General features: G+C 43.1%; 1 protein-coding gene and 1 long non-coding RNA gene across 3 annotated transcripts in view; both read left to right on the forward strand.

The window, feature by feature from the left end:
- ATG7 (autophagy related 7) overlaps nt 1-13717 on the forward strand; it is a 220410-nt gene that overhangs the window by 201989 nt on the left and 4704 nt on the right. The gene's annotated exons all lie outside the window — the stretch shown is intronic.
- On the forward strand, nt 6665-9612 carry LOC120621468 (uncharacterized). Its single transcript, XR_005658162.1, has 2 exons — nt 6665-9020; nt 9060-9612. It is a non-coding gene; the product is annotated as an uncharacterized LOC120621468 (long non-coding RNA).

Genomic DNA, 13717 nt, shown 5'->3' on the forward strand with positions numbered 1-13717 from the left:
ACTTAGAATAAACCCAGACTCCTAACCATGGGCCCTCTGATCACAGACCTCCCATCCCTCTGCCTTAGACTCTTTTCATCCCAACCACATGCTCTGCTCTCATGGTGAAACCCATCAGTCCTTTTATAAGAGTTTTTGCTGATCCCACAGCCCCTGAAGCACACCATGCCCTTTCCTGCCTTCAGATCTTTGCACCTGCTGTTCCCTCCACCTAGAGCCATCCTCCCTCTGCTCTTTGATGGGCTGGCTCACTCCCATCTTTTGGATCTCAGCTTAAATGTCACCTCCAAGAGACCTCACTCAAAATCCTTGTCTAAACCAAGTGTTCCTCTGTTATTCCACTTCTCACTCCTTGTTTACTTTCCTTCGCGATACTTAGATATCTCAGAGCTATTTTCTTAAATCTGGTTATGCGTTAGTTTCTTGTTACTTTCACGAGAATGTGAGCTTCACACAGTAAGGACCTCCCAAGAGTGGGACCTTATCTTTCCTGATCACTGCTGAACACCCAGAACCTGGTACATAGTATGTTTGTTGACTGGCTGAGCGGATGAATGGATAGATAGATACTTTCTCCATAAAGAGTTTCATTTTTCTTCCTGATCTCTTAGTCTCAGGCCCCATTTTCCCTCAAGGATCTGCATGTAGTAGTGAGGGAGATTACAAAACAGACCAAGTGTCCAATATGATGTCCTTAGTCAACAGCCAAGAGGGATTACTGCTCACTCCACTACTTGCTTCTGTGGCCTCAGTGCACCTGGACTCAGCTTCATTCAACATTTCCTAAGGGGCTGCTTAGTGCCAGGTTCTGAGTGAATGCTTTCCGATCATTGTTTTATTTACCCTTGATGACCTTTGTGAAGTTGATGGTGGAAACTGAATCTCAAACAGATCAAGTAACCTTGTCTAAGCTCATAAAGCTATCAAGTGGCAGAGCCCAGATCTGAACTTGGAAGCTCCTTGCCCCATATCCAGTGCTGTTTCTTTCATACATCTAATGCCTCTGAGCCAAGCTATAGCCGTGAACATAGCAAGGGCCCAGGAAGGTGGAAAGTGGGCCAACGGGTACCTGTGTGTAACTCCAATAGCCTCTATTGTCCACCTACCTAGGAGGAGCACAGAGGCTGGGGCTGACTGATGTCCCTGAATATAATGGGAACCTGACATCAGTCTGTGGCATTTCTAGAGACCTGGTGTCGCATGGGGCATGGGGGTTGTGTTAGGATTAGTGATGATTGAGAGCCCAGGGGACGGGCTAGGTGGCACTGCCCTCTCAGCAGTAACCTGTTAGCGCTTCAGGAAGGCCTTTCTGAGGCCAGCACAGGACTGTGTCATGCAATTTCCCTTCAGGGGATAGTTCTCTTGGCAAGATACCCACCTGAGCCTCAAAACGGACCTACTCACTAGAAGCTGCAGTAGAGAACATAGGACATGGAACCAAACAGACCTGGTCTTGAATCTTGGCTCTGCTATTTACTGGCTGTGTGACCCTGAGTCATCTCCCTCTCTGAGCCATAAGTTCTTTATCTGTGAAGATCCCATAGTACGGTAGAGATTAAAGAGAGTTGTATTTGAGTATGACACAGGATTGGCACTTAATAATTCTTGTGACTGAGGAAGGGAATGACATCTAAGATGTCCTCTCCTAGGAGAGACAGCAAAGAGGAAGAAACAGCTCCATGTTATTTTCAGCATGAAAAGTGTTAATTAGGCTATTATATGAGATTGATTACCCACAACTTCTAAGAACTTAACCAAAAAATGTTAACGATATGAACAGGGATTTTTTTTTTCCCCCAGGTTGTAAGGTTGTGTTCTCAATAATTTAAACAAGTAGCAGCACATATTCACATATGTGCCCTCTGTGAGGCACTATTCTGAGCACTTCATCTCAAGGCCGTAACTCATTTAATTGTCACAATAACTCTGTGAGAGAGATAGCATTTTTGTCTTTGTTTTTCAGATGAGAAAACAGAGGCACAGAGGGATTAAGTAAGTTGCCCAAAGTCACACAGCTAGTAAGTGGCAGAACAGGGATGCAATCTAGGAAGTCTGACTTCAGAGGCAGAGCCCTTAACTTCTAGGTTAAATCTGGTATTGGTTGGTGACTAAAGGGAAAATCCTGTTCAGGGTAAGAGAAGGCATGCCATCTAGCTGAGGAAGCAAGGGGATGCTAGACTATAATGATTCTGTTCTGCTTAAAAAGTTTAAGAAATAAGACCTCTGGATAAAATGGTTAGAAAACAGTTTTGATGCTGAAAGGATGGAATTGGGGCCCCACTTCAGGATTGCCCACCCTCTGAGTTCTTGTCCATTTTGGAAAGGACGCAATATTCCTCTTATTATATATTTTGGCAATTATTATAAATATGTATTTATATTCCGTGAACTTCCCCCATTTTAGCTTTTCTTTTTTTCTGAATTCTTAAAAAACAAGTTGAAGTAAAATTTACTTACAATAAAATGTATGTAAAAGTATACTTTTCTCTGAGTTTTGACAGACTTACACACCTGTGTAACCACCACCACAATCAAATAGGGATGATTTCCATCACCTCAAAAGGTATGAATTTCCTGGGGGCTCTTCAAAGTCAAACCCCCCACCACCCAGCCCCAGGCAACCAAGGGTCTGCTTTCTGTCATTACAGATTCCATTTGTATCTTCTAGGGCTCCATATAAATGGAATCATGGGTTTTGTTTTGTTTTTATTTTTTATTTTAAATTTTCTTCTTATTAATATGGTTGACATATATATATAACATTGTGTAAGTTTAAGGTGTGCAACTTGTCGATTTGATACATTTATATATTGCAGTTTGATTACCACCGCAGCATTAGCTAACACCACCATCAGGTCGCAATTATCCTTCCTTTTTTGTGGTGGGCACAATTAAGATCAAGTCTCTTAGCAGCTTTAAAGCTTATAATACAGTTTTGTTGTCTGTAATCACTATGCTGTGCATTAGCTCTCCCGGACTTATTTATCTACTGTTGGCAAGTTTGTATCCTTAATCAACATCTCCCCGATTCCCATACCCCTAAACCCTGTTAACTGCCATTTGACTGTTTTTACGAGTTTGGCTTTTAAAGATTCTACATATAATGAGATCATACAGTGTTTGTCCTTCTCTGTCCAACTTATCTCACAGCATAATGCTCTCATGGTCCATCCATGTTGTCAAAAATGGCAAGATCTCCTTTCTCATAGCTGAGTAATATTTCATTAGATAGATAGACAGATAAAGTAGATATAGTTACAGGTATATGCCACATCTTTATCCATTTATTCGTTGAGGGACACTCAGGTTGTTTCCATATTAAGTAAGTTGCCCAAAGTCACACACCTTCATACTGTCTTCCACAGTGGCTGCACCAATTTACATTCCTACCAACAGTGCACAAGGGTTCCCTTTTCTCCACACGCTCACCAACCCTTGTTATTTCTTGTCTTGTTGATAATAGCCATTCTAACAGATGCGAGGTGTCCCATTCTGGTTTTGATTTGCATTTCCATTTCAGTTAGTGATGTTGAGCACCTTTTCATGCACCTGTTGGCCATTGGAATGTCTTTGGAAAAATGTCTATTCTGATCCTCTGACCACTTTTTAATCGGATAGTTTATAGTTTTGTTATTGAGTTGTATGAGTTCATTATGTATTTTGGATATTAACTCCTTATCCAATATATGGTTCGCAACTATTTTCTCCCACCCTGTAGGTTGCCTTTTCATTTTGCAGAAGCTTTTTAGTTTGGTGTAGTTTCACTCGTTGATTTTTTCTTCATCGCTTGTGCTTTTAATATCATATCTTAAAAATCATTGCCAAGATCATTGTCAAGGAGCCTCTTTCCTGTGTTTTCTTTTAAGAGTTTTACAGTATCAGGTCTTATGTTTAAGTTTTTAATACATTTTGAGTTAATTGAGAGCAGCGTAAGGTATGAGTCTAGTTTCATTTTTCTGCATGTGGTTATCCAGTTTTCTCAACACCATTTGTCAAAGAGATTATTCTTTCCCCATTGAGTGTTCTTGGCTCCCTTTTCAAAGATCAGTTGACCATAAATGTGGGGATTTATTTTTGGGCTCTCACTCTATTTTTATGCCACTACAATGCTGTTTTAATTACTATAGCTTTGTGTATAATTTGAAAATGTGATGCCTCCAGCTCTGTTCTTCTTTCTCATAATTGCTCTGGCTATTTGGGGTCTTTTGTGGTTCCATACAAATTTTAAGATTGTTTTTCAGAATTATATAGTAAGTACTCTTTTGTCTGGCTTCTTTTGCTTGGCATAGTATTTTTGAGATTCATCCATGTTGTTGCATGTGTCAGTAGCTTGTCCCTTTTTATTGCTGAATAGTACCCCATTTTATGAATGTACCATAATTATTTGCTCACCTATTGATAAGTATTTCAGTTGTTTCCAGTTTTTGGACTATTATAAATAAAGCTCCAATGTGTGTTTGTGTACAAGTCTTTGTGTGCATATGTGTTTTCTTTTCTCTTGAGTGATTAGGACTGGAATTGCTGGGTTATCATGAGATAAATGTTTAATTTTTAAAGAAACTATCAAACTGTTTTTCAAAGTGTCCGAACCATTTGCTCTTTCCACCAGCAGTGTATGAAAGTTCTGGTTGCTCCAAATACTGGCCAACACTTGGAGCTGGCGGTTTGTAATTTTAGCCATATAGGTAGGTTTGTGATAGTATCTCATGTTTTAATTGCAGGTCTCTGATAACAGTGGGTGCTGAACATCTTTTCTTGTACTTATTTGCCATCTATATATCTTCTTTTGTGACATCTCTTTCAGACCTTTTGCCCATGTTTTCACTGGGTTATTTATCTTCTTATCGTTGAGTTCTGAGTTCTTTATATTTTCTGGACATAAGTATTTTGTCAGACATATGTATTGCATATATGTTCTCTAATCTTTGGCTTGCCTTTTCATTTGCTTAATGTTATCCTTAAGAGAGATAAATGAATTTTGTTGATGTCCAGTTTATTAATTTTTTGTTGTATGGTCCATATTATTAGTATCATAAGAATTCTTTGCCTATCCCAAAATCTCATTAAATTTTGTTCTTTTCTAGGAATTTTATACTTTTAGCTTTTACACATACGTTCATGATTCCGGTTAATTTCCGTGTGAGATATGAGTTGAGGCTCATTTTTCTCCATAGGGTTATCTAATTGTTCAGGCTCCCTTTGTTGAGAAGACTCTCCCCACTGAATTACCTTGGCACCTACTGAAAGTCAGTTGACCTGAAATATGTGTGGGTCTATTTCTGCCTCTCCTCTTTTATCCTCATCTCATTGCCACGCTGTCTGGTTCCCGTAGCTTTATACAAGGTCGGGGGCGGTCAGCGTCTATCTCATCCCATGTTCTCTGCCAGTCAGGCCTAGATGCAGGGCCCTTGGGCAAATACCTGCCTGGGATTGAGTCATGGCCCTCTCCTGATATCCCAGGTCATCTGAATTTGCATTATTTGATTCAAAATTATGTCTTCTTTCCGAGTAAAGTCTGTGTATGTTTATATCTTGCACTCTAGAGCTCTCAGGCTTTTCTCCCTTCTCCACCTCTCTCCGTTGACCCCAAAAATCATTTGAGGTAGAGAACAAAAATACAAAGTGTCTGCCTTTTTAAAGGGGCACTTTTCAGAAAGTTTTCTAAGGAACTGCAAAGAAGAACTACATAATGGAAACCATTTTGCAGCCTCCAGCATGGCCATTTATCTCAATAACCATTTCATTTAAAATGTGGGCCAAACATATAAATCATATCTTGAAAGAAAGTACGTTGGTGCCACAGAAATTGCCCTGTATTCTTACCACCTAATTTGAAAAATGTGTTTTGAAGCTAGGAAGAAAGCAAACAAGCCTGGGGCCCTGTGGTCCTTTTCCCACATGTCCCCAAAATAAATCCTTGCTACTCCCCAAACTAAGCAGGAAAGCTCAAGCACATAAGACACACCCTGTTGTTAAGTCACTCTCTGCTGCTGCTATTTTGGACCCTCCTGCCTTTGAATGTCATTAGATAATTAGGGCTTGAGAGCCCAAAACCAGGCTGCTTCTCACCTGTCCTTGGAGTGACCCCCTCTCCAAGCACCGAGCACGGCTGCCCTTGTCCTTGGGCTATAAACACAAGTTAGAGCTCTTAGATATTAGTGCTCATTTAAGGACATGCCCAGAGGGAGGGTGCTAAATATAGCAGGGCCCTGAGGCCCATTTTCCAGACTAATCAAATGGGGAGACACTCAGCAGCCTGTACTATGGACTGGTAAACCTCACTGTGGTTAAAATGGCAGTGTTTCCCCTTAGCAAGTTTCTTATTTTGCTCAGCAGAACTTCTTGGGGCGGGGGTGTGGGGGGGTGGGGGCAGTACGCAGACAACAGGTACTGAGTCCTCGTGGGCTGCGACTGGGTGGAGCACTTGCAGCCAGTGCTCACTCCTCTAGGGTCCAGATCCCTGAAGGGCTTCAGTATCCCCACTCTTTACGTTGCATTTTTTTCTGATTGTGATAAGTCTTATGTGAGCACTGTAAAAGGTTTCTAAGATAACAAATAAAATTTATACCCATGATTCTACTACTTGGGGCTTATTGTTCTAGTTTGCTTTTTACTTCTAGCCATTTTTTTTTTTTTTTTTTACCATGCATCTATGTGACTGGAGTCAGATTGATCATAGTTTTTTCTCTAATTTTGATCATTTTCTCACATCATTAAAACTAGTTTGAAAACATGCTTAATCCCTGCCTAATACTCGTCTTATGCGTGGGCAAAGCCCCCACACCACCCCTGGTAACGGGAGGACAGGAATCCCAGCTCCGACAGCAGTTTCTCCTTTCTGGCCTGGGGGATGGCTTGAGCGTCCTGTCTCCCATGGGGCAGACCTCTGCCTCCTGTGTCTCTCCTGCCTGGCCTTGGAGGGCAGTTCCTCCTCTGGTGGGAAGTTAGAAAGAAGCAGCTCTTCCTCAGATAGATTGTCCTGGAGCCTCCCTGACACTGGGTTATCGTGGCCTGAGATCTGCATCTCCCCAGGAGAGCTGCAGCCTCGATCAACCTACCTTGTTCTCCATTCTTCCTCATCCAAGCCCAGTAGCTGCTCTCAGCAGCCTGTTCTCCACTGCTTCCCTCCTGTGCCTCCTTTAAGATGAGACCCCTGGGCACCCACTTCCAGGACATCCTGTCTTTGTCTCTTTGCGTTTCGAATGTTAACGGAGTTCCCAGCGCCTGGAGCAGTGAATGTAGGAACTGCTGAGGACCCACCAGCACTTCTGAGTGTTGGCCTGGTGTGTTGGCCTATCCTTTTCTCTGGATCTAGGTTCTAAAGCATGAGGCCATTTTTTTCAGACCTCCTCTCCTCATCAGTTGCAGCCCAGAGCATCTTTGTAGGGAGAGTGGGGAGGACTGGGGGCTCAGAGGCCCCCCGAAGGTGGAGTACTAGCCGCATGTGTGCACAGACCCAGGCTCTGCCTCCTCCCTCAGTGTGCCTTTGATCAGCTGCGCTGCGCAGTCTGTAGTCAGACAGAGGCATCCTCTGCACCCCATGGCAGGGGTAGAGCCCCCCACCCCCATCCTGCCGCCAACGTGAAGCATTTCCTTTATCCTTTTGCTCCCCTCACCACTGGCGGCCTGATGTGCTTTGTATGTCATTATTTGTTTCTTACCAGCTGCCTTGGCCATGACTGTTTCTTAACCTTGTTTCTAGAACCCCTGGAGCAGTGGGGGTCATAGGGCAGTCATGCAGGGCCCCTAAATTGGGACCTGTGGGGGTGAGGATGGGAAAGGCTTATGAGTTATCTATCAGAAGACTAGAGCTAGAAGTTGCCCTAGAAGTTCTAGCTAAGCCCCCAACCTCTTTTCCTCCCCCAGCCCTCAGCTGCCTGTTGTGTGAAGGCTGAGTTTGGGGCTGGAGTTCCCTGAGAAGAGAGATTGGATCTTAATTCCTCCCCCTAATCTGGTGTCCAGCAGAGGCCAGGCTGGAGGAGGTAGTGTCTGGGTACAAGCAGAATGGCAGATGGGCATCTTTCAAAGGGGAGGTACCAAAATGGCAGAGTATAAGGGGGAGTGCAGAGCCCGGAGCATGGGTTGGGAGGGGAAGTCATTTAATCTCCACTGAAGAAGGCTGAAAGCTGAGTAGATATAAAGGGAGTGAGGCCTCTGGCTGCCAGGGACATAGAGCAAGGGCACTCGGATGTCCTGTGCAGGCCATGGGCTGCTGACCCCCGAGGGAACCTTTGCCATCTGCTCCAGCCTTACTTATGCACTCTCTACCCTCTCCTTCTCTCGTTGTCCCCTACAGCCATCATCTGCTCACACAGACAGGCCTTGGCGGTTCACACCAGCCATCCCAGCTGAGGGCAGAAGGATCTTGATAATTTCGCATCCCATGATATAGACATGGACACTGGGGCACTGTCCTTGGATTCTGGACTTACTGTGAAAGAGAGGACAGGGTTATTCCTGAGTTGGCCCAGGTGTCCACGATGTGACAGGAATCTGGGAACTGGGATATCAGAACCCAGGTCTTTACCCAGTGGCACCTCCTGTGCCCCCTCCCCACCCTAGGCACATGTTGCACAGGTGGACCTGGGTCCAGCGTGCTCACAGGTTAGCCTGCGAGGCCACCATCTAGGAAGACCCCTAACTGCTGCATACAGAGCATCCTTTCTGACCAGCACAGTCCTGTTCTGGAGCCTATTGGAGTCCAGAAGCAAGAACTGTCCACCACTATGCATTCCTGTGGCCTAGTCCGGGACTCGATGGTGGGGCCCAGAAGGAGAATAAGGTCTCATGGCCTGGGGCTAAGGCCTTGCTTGGAAGGTGGCCCCACTGCCCACTTATCCCATGGCCTCCCACCAGATGACCACAGTGTCTTTTGAGGCTTGGAGGCCAAGGGTTTGACTAGCCAGAGACCCCAGAAACCAGCTGGACTGAGGGACCTCTTTCTTCACTGTGGAGTCATATCCAGAGCAGATGGTTCTGAATCACCATTCATTCAAAAGCCATGTATCGAACCAGGCTTTGTGCCAGGGTTGAGGGCACAGTGGTGAAGCAAAGACCAGGCTGCCCTTGGCCTGGTGTGGCCTGGTGACCCGGTGGCTCCAGTAAGAGAGAGAGAGGGAGGATGAGGGTGAGAGAGGGGAAGGGGAGTTGTGGGAGGGGAGCTGAGAGAGGCCGGTGGGGCCAGGGCATGGAGACTAGTGGCCCAGAAAGGAGTATGGATTGCACTCTCCCTCTGTGCCAGGGAAAGCCTTTGAAGGCTGTAAAACTGGTACATTACGTGATGGGATTGTTTTCTGAGAAAACCAGTCTGGTGCTGTGTGGAGTGTGGGTGGGAACAGCACCAGAGGCCTGTGGATACCCAAGGAGAGCAGCCAGGGGCCAGTGACACTGAGGAGGACAGATCCCGTTCCCTCATGGGCATTCAGAGCCTGCACCAGGGCCCCTGGAAACAGCCCTGCCCTCTCCTGGGGGTCCCAGCGGCATCTCCACCCAGCAGACAGAATCGTGCCTGTGAGGACCCAGCAAGGAGGCGTGGGGAACAGGGCTGCTCAGAGGCCCGGAGAGGTGTGGATATTTCCATTTTTTAAATTAAGAAATAGAGAAATGCCAAAACCAGGTTTCAAAAACTGTGGTATATTTGAAACATTTACATTTTACAAATGAACACTTTTAACACAGAGACAAATATAATTGTGCCATTCACAAGATAATTACAGTGTTTATAAAAGAAAAACCTTAGTCTGTGGTATGCTCCAGGCAGTGTAGTCCAGAAATGGGACACAAGTTTGAAACTGGATGACAAAAAGCTCCTCTCAAATGTGTCTGAGAGGAGTGGAAAGTGAAACCTTGAGGCCCTCTGGGTATGTGCGGTCTAGCCACACATGGTCCCTGGCCCCTTGTGATGAGCCCAGATGGTTAGAAAGTCCCCCTGGTTCAGAGTTGTGGGTCCAGTCACTGCTGAGGGGCGGGGTGAGGGTCGGGTCAGGCCCCCAGCTGGCCCAGAGCAGCATGGCCTACTGCTAGTGCCTCTCCAGCTGAGCCAACAGCCCAAGCCTCAGGAAAGGCGCTTAGGACCAGCCCCCTAAATGGGGTCAGAGGACAGAGGTGAGGCCCCAAGATCCAGGACAGGTTGGAGGCTCTCCTGGCCTTTCGCCTGCCCTGGGTTTGCCCATGGTTCCGTTGTGTGCTGATGGCTATGGAGCCACTTATTGCGTCATCTTCACAGTGTCAGTCCAGGAAGCAAGCTTCAGAATGTTCCTCATTGTTTTTTTTAAAAGAAGTTACATTTAACGATAAGGAAATTGTAAGATAAAGTGGGAAAAGCCTCTCTTCTGCTCCTTACCCGCTCCTTACCAGCTCTTTACGGTCTCCTTGATAGGTTACATCATTTCCTCTGAGCCTGAGTTGCCTACTTTGTAAAATGGGGGTGGTCACAGCAAGGTCCTCAGGCTCCTGAGAAGACTGAGTGCAGGCAGGTGTTTGGGCAAATAATATGCCACTGCATGGATAGACTGCATTTTCCATTCATCAGCTGGTGGACATTTGGTTTGTTTCTACTTTTTGACTGTTACAGATAATGCTATGAACAATCATGTATTCTTATGTGGACATAGAAATTCTTATGTGGATAGAAGTTTTCATTTCTCTTGGGTCTACACCCAGCAGTGGAATTGCTGGGCCATATTTAACTCTATGTCTAAGCTTTTGATGACTTGCCAGTCTGTTATCCAAAGACGCTGCACCATTTACATTCCCAGCAGCAACACATAAGGGTTCCAGTTTTTCTACATCTTCACCAACACTTGTTATTATCTGCCTCTTTGATTAAAGCCATCCTGATGGGTGTGAAATGGTATGTTCCTGTGGTTTTGACCTGCACTTTCCTGATGGCTAATGATGTTCAGGTTTCCATGTCCATGCCTTTGTGCTTCTTAGCCATTTATATGTCCTTTGTGGAGAAAGGTCTGCTCCTTGGCCCATATTAAATTGGGTTATTTATCTTATTCTTGACTTATAAATGGTATAGATACAAGTCCCTTGTCAGATATGATAAGCAGATATTTTCTCTCACTCCGAGTTGTCTTTTCACTTTCTTAATAGTGTCCTTAAATGTTTCTTTAGAAAACATAATATTTTCCATTTTGACGAAGTCCAGTTGTTTTGTTGCTGTGCTTGGGGTTATTTTTCTTGGTTTCATTTTTTAAATATGTAAGACATTTACTTGATTCCAAAGTTAAAAGGTATGCTCAGAGCAGTTTAACCTCCATTCCACCCACCCCCGAAGATAGTCATTTAAGTCAATTTCTGTTTTTACCATTCCTGTGCTTATTTTTGCAAATTTTAAAAAGAATTTTAAATATTCTTATTTTCTTTCTCACACAAAAGGTGGCATGCCACAGATGCTTTTTTTCCACACTAAGTAAATCTTGGTAATCGCCCCATATCAGTTCATTCAGCTCTTTCTCTCTGTGTTTTAGGGCCACAATGGCCCCTGATCTGGATGTGCAGTGAAGAGTTTAATTAGCTGATTCCCACCTGTATCGTTTCCAGTCTTTTCCTGTAACAAACCATATAGAGTGAACGATGTCCTTTTATATTTGTGGAGGTGGATCTTTAGACTTTGAAAGTGAGCTTGCTGGGTCAACAGTTAAGACATAAGTAATTCTGTCATATACAGCCAGATTTTCCTTTGTAGAGTTATACAGCTAATGTTCCACCAGCATCGTAGGGAAGTGCTGTTTTCCCACTGGATCACAAACTGAATGTATTGTGAAGCTTTAGGATTTTTGCCAATCCGGTAGGTGAGAAAAGGTTCTCTCTGTGCAGCTTTTTGAAAAATCAACTTTATTAGGGTATAATTTACATAAATTAAAATTCATCCATTTAAAATGTATAGTTTAATGAGCTGTGACAGATGATCTACTTTCCGTCACCAAGGATCAGTTTTAATTAGAATTCTATACAAATGGATTTATATAGTATGTAGTCTTGTGCTGGGCTTTGACTCAGCATAAGGATTCTAAGATGCATACGTGTTGCTGCATGCTTCAGTGGTTTGTTCATTCGATGGTGAGTAGTGTCCACTGTATGGGCATTTCACAGTTTGTCTGTTTGCTTGTTGATGGACATTTGGGTTGATTCTAGTCCGTGCCTATTATGAATAAAGCTGCTATGATCACTCTTGCTCAGAGCATCTTCTTGCAGATGTGTTTTCATTTCTTTGAGACAAATCAGAGTAGAATATGCCTGGGTCATATGGTAAGGTATGTTTAACTTAACAAGTCACTACTTTTCACCCAAGTGGTTATGCCAGTTGACATTCGTACTAGCAGCAGTGTGTGCGTTCCCAGTCTTTTTTATTTCGGCCATTCTAGAAGGTGAGGTGTGCCGTCTCTTAGTGGTTTAGATTTGCATTTCCCAAAGGATGCTGAACATCTTTTCAGGTTCTTTTTGGCCATTGTAGTTCCTCTCTTGTGAAGTGTTTGTTCAAATCTTTGGCCATTTTTTAAAAATCCATTTGTCTCTTTATCACTGAGCTGAAGAATTTCTTGTATATTCTGGATACAAGTCCTTTTTATATACCATGTGGATATTTTCTCCTAGTCTGTGGGTTGCTTTTTTATTTTTACAGTGGTCTTTTAGAGACCAGAAGTCTTGATTTTTGTGAAGTCCTAATCATTTTTTTCTTTTCTAGGTAGTATCTTTTTATGTGTTCTAAGTAGTTTTAGCATTTCTCTTATTCTGATTAAGGTTGAGTACCTTTTCTTATGTCTAAAGGCCACCTGCCTAGCTTTTTCTGAGAACTATGTCTTTGGCCTGCTTTTTAAAAATCAGTTTATTGATCTTTCTCTTCTGTATTTTTTAATTTATTTGTAAAGGAGATTAGCCTTTTATGGAATGTTACAGTGTTTTCTTCCGGTTTGCTGTTTGTCTTTTCGACTTTGCTTATAGGTTTTTCCGTGCAAAATTGCAAGTATGTTTCAACATAATCCGATGTATGTTTTTATTGCTTATAGATTTTAGGTCTAAGGCTTCCCACTCCTGTATTATAAAGGAATTCACCCATGTTTATATCTAGTATTTGTATGGTTTCATTTTTTTACATTTATATCTCTGTTCCATTTGGAGTTGATTCTGATGTACAGTGTCAGGCATGGAATCACTTTTATCTTTTTTTGCAAATGACTATCCAGTTGTTCCCATATCATCTATATTAAAAAGTCCATTTTTTTTTTTTAATGATTTAAGGCCACTCACCAGATCTTTATCATGAAAATACTAAATTTCCATGTGTACTTGGACATTCTATTTTGTGCTGTTTCTGGACTCATTTTGTTCCACTGGCCCATCTGTGCTCAAGCGGACACAACTCTAATTATAGACCTTATGACATGTTTAAACATATAATAGGGGAACCTCTTCATTGCCCTTCTTTTCAAAGATTTCCTTATTCTTATTTTTCCACATAAACTTTAGAACCAGCTTGTCTCGCTCCAGATAGGATAGATTTCTTTAAATTGAGCTTGTTAAATTTATATATTAACTTGGGAAAAGTTGACATCTTGATTGAAGTTGAATCATCCTATGCAAAATCTTGATTGAAGTTGAATCATCCTATGCAAAAACAAGAGGCGTTTCCCCATTCTTTCCATAAGATTCTTGTGAGGCTGTTGCAATACTGTTTTAAAGAGAATTTTTTATGTAGATATTGTACATT

The sequence above is a fragment of the Pteropus medius genome, unplaced genomic scaffold (genome assembly GCF_902729225.1).
Source record: "Pteropus medius unplaced genomic scaffold, Ma_sr-lr_union100, whole genome shotgun sequence".
Classification (NCBI taxonomy): Eukaryota; Metazoa; Chordata; class Mammalia; order Chiroptera; family Pteropodidae; genus Pteropus; species Pteropus medius.